The following is a 3,385-nucleotide window of genomic DNA, read 5'->3' as shown; positions in this document are numbered from 1 at the left end:
TAGACGCTAGATGCACAAACATCTGTCTTGGGGGAATTCCAGCCCAGAATGTTCCTTAGAACCAAGGATGATGAGGCTTAACGTCTCATGTACTCTGGACATGTGATGAGGAGGGAGCCGGTCCCTGGGAAAGGACGTCGTGCTTGCTAAAGCTGAGGGTCAGTGAAAAAGAGGAAGCCCCTCCTCGAGATGGTTCGATGCAGTGCCTGCCACAGAGGACTCAGACAGCATTTGTGAGGCTGGCGCAGGACCGTGCAGTGTTTCCCTCGTGGCACCCAGGGTCGCTGTGAATCACTAGCACCTGATCCACTGCAGCAACAACAGCTGACGGAAAGATCAGCAGTTCTCACTTACCTTGGAAGCTAGGCCCGAAAGCACTAAGATCACAGCTGTAGATCAGTTCCATTGTGCCACACACGGGGCCACCATGAATCAACGGATTAGTCAGCACCGAACAACGATGAAGGAGAGGCATAAAGGGTGCCAGTACCCATTAAAATACCACCCACGGTGGCCTTCCTCCCTGTGAAGACCCAGGAAAGAAAGGCAGTTGGTTCCCTGGTGCCATGTTACCTGTCATTGGGCTAAATCTACCCAGCAACCCTTTGGGGTCCCTCCATGCACTTGATAGAGACTAACTGCCCAGGTGTATCAAAGGGGGAAAGATCAGGATGTTCTACATACCCTAGAAAGTACAATAAAAAACGCCAAGGCCTTCTGACACCAGGTGTTGCAATTTAATACTCAAAAGCAGTCTCTGGATACAATCTGGTAGAAGAAATGAACTATTAAACTAAGCCAATGCAGAGCGCTCACCCTACTTGCCTACATCAGTCAGTCCTAAGAGGCATTCGTTTCTGTTCTAGCTGAGATTTATTATTGAAGTGGGCGGCCAGCTTGTGTGTATGTTTGCTGTGTCCCTAGCACAACATATGACGCAGTCAAGTGATTGGGGATGTGAAAGGGAAAAGACTGCCGGGAGATGGCTACTTTGGCAGACCCCACTGTCCCTTACTCCAATTAGAGAGTCTTTGCATGGCCTTTTCCCTTGGGAAGTAGGGGTGGCAGAGGTTACCCTGCAGCCCTGGCTTGTAGTGTGCTGTGCTTTGAACCGGCTGTCCTGTGAACACCTGCTTGAGATGTGAGAAGAGCGGTGATGAAGAAGGTAAACCATAAAGATGCTCCTGAGGGGGCTATGAGAGCTGTGGGACAGCTCCGGGCACCAACTGCCTGTGGGCTAGGGTAGTGGAAGAGTCGGGAGTTCAAACCAGGTGTTGAGGATGTTTGGGCTTGAGACCTAGTAGAAGTAGCCTCCTTCCTCCTGAGTACTGCAAGACACTGCCTTGTATCAATGGACTGACTAGTGGCCCAGAAGGTTAGAATCTAGGGCTGCTACCATTTGCAGTATATAAAAGAACTCCTTTCTTGTCTATTAGTGAAAAAAGTCCTTGAGAAAGGAGATCCAGTTCTATCTGTGTAGGAACCCTGGTAGTATAGTGGTTTATGGGTTGGGCTGCTAACCACAAGGTCAGCAGTTCAAAACCAGCAGCCAGCTCCTCGGGAGAAAGACAGGCTTTCTATTCCCTTTAAAGAATTACAGTCTCAGACACTCATAGGGACGGTTCTACCCTGTCCTATAGGGTTGCTGTGAGTCAGCATTGACTCGATGGCAGTGACGGATATGGAAACCAACCAAACCCACTAGCATGGAGTCCATCCTGCCTGATAGTAACTGTACAGGACAGAGCAGAACTGCTCCACAGAGCGTCCGAGGCTGCCAATCGCCCTGGAAGCAGACCGCCGTATCTTTCTTCCTCAGAGTGGCTAGTGAGCTCAAACAGCTGGTTTTTTGGCTCGCAGCCTGGTGTGTAACCTGTGCATCTGGTGTGTATAGTATTTTTAAACAGAAAATTAGATCTTATTGCCACTCTGACAGCACTGTTCACAAACAGCTCTACATCTGAATGTATCAAGGATGCTATAACACGTCTATCCAAAGAGCATCCTCTGGGAATGTGTTGCACATGACAGGGTATCAGTTGAACACAATAGTATAGTCAACGCTTTTCCTGCACTCCTGCAGGCTTTTAGGTGTTTCCAAAGAACAGGTGTCAAAATGTTCTGTTTCTGATTTCTGTTGTTCTGAGGGAAGAATGAATCTCACACCTAAGCGCTTAGATTTTTTACAATTTATCTTAGGAGCTGTCTAAAACTCAACTCTACTGCCAATGGGTCATTGCTGGCTCATACTGAGCCCCTGTGGGTTTCCGAAGCTGTAACTATTGATGGGGGCAGAAAGCCCAGTCTTTCTCCCTTGGAGCTGCTGGTGGTTTCGAACTGCCAACCATGTGAATTGCAGCCCAATGCCTAACAACTGCACCACCAGGGCTCCTCCACAAGCTATTCAGACCCTGGAAAGTTCATCATTTGTCTTTATTATCATCCCCCACAGAAACAAAAGATAGATAATTAACATGGCCAGGGAATTATCCAGTGTAAAGATGCAAGGACCAAACATAAAACCTCTAACTCTTGTTATTCCAGTTGAACTGGGCCCAATGTGGATCACTGAAACCAGCCATTCTCCTGCGGGGCTTTCAGGCTGGGCAGGAAGGCGACGTGCTTCCCTTGGCATTCCTTCTCAGGCACATGGCGCCTCCTATCAGCCCCTCTGGGATGACTTGCCTGGAGGGTGTCCATCCACTGACTCTCGTCTGCATCCACTCCTGTATTTCTCAGTAACTAACCAAGGAAGGATGCTTTTTTTGTGGGTAACATATGGGATGGTGATTTGGAGCTGTTATTAAAATCATTACCTGCTGAATCTTGTCGTTCCCAGTTTATACAATCAAGTAAAATAACTAGAGGGCAGTAGAGAAGAAGGCCTGAGGTGTGAGTTGAAAGATGCACCCTTCATTGAGAGAACACGATTGGAAAATATCCCCCTTCTATTGGTAAGAGAAGCAGCAGCTTGATTTATTTTAACTGAAACAGTTAGGTCATAGTCTGTCGGGCCCGGTGGCACTCTCACCAACCAGCCTTTCTATTTCTGATCCCCTCCTGAATTCTGATGTCGGAAATACAAGGTAGCCTGCCTGCCTGTATTTACTGTTGAACTAGGAAAAAATCACTGTGTCCTGTCTAGTTAACTATCTGCAAATGGTTCACATTTCCACTAGTTAAATTTTGCTCCCCAGTTTAGTTAGAAACTGGCTCCCTCTACTGGCTACAATTCACTTGACATTTCATGAGTACACTCAATTTTCCTCTGAAAGGTTGTTACAACTTTGCTCTAGTTCCTAAATGCTTCCCCCCCACTATCATGATCCCAATTCTACCTGACAAGTCTGGCTAGACCAGAGGATGTACACTGGTACAGATAGGA

The sequence above is a fragment of the Echinops telfairi genome, unplaced genomic scaffold (genome assembly GCF_000313985.2).
Source record: "Echinops telfairi isolate 266 unplaced genomic scaffold, ASM31398v2 ScPeMD7_23;HRSCAF=83, whole genome shotgun sequence".
In the NCBI taxonomy this organism is placed as follows: domain Eukaryota; kingdom Metazoa; phylum Chordata; class Mammalia; order Afrosoricida; family Tenrecidae; genus Echinops; species Echinops telfairi.
The sequence above is the reverse complement of the archived record's forward strand: the minus strand, read 5'-3'. Positions refer to the sequence as shown.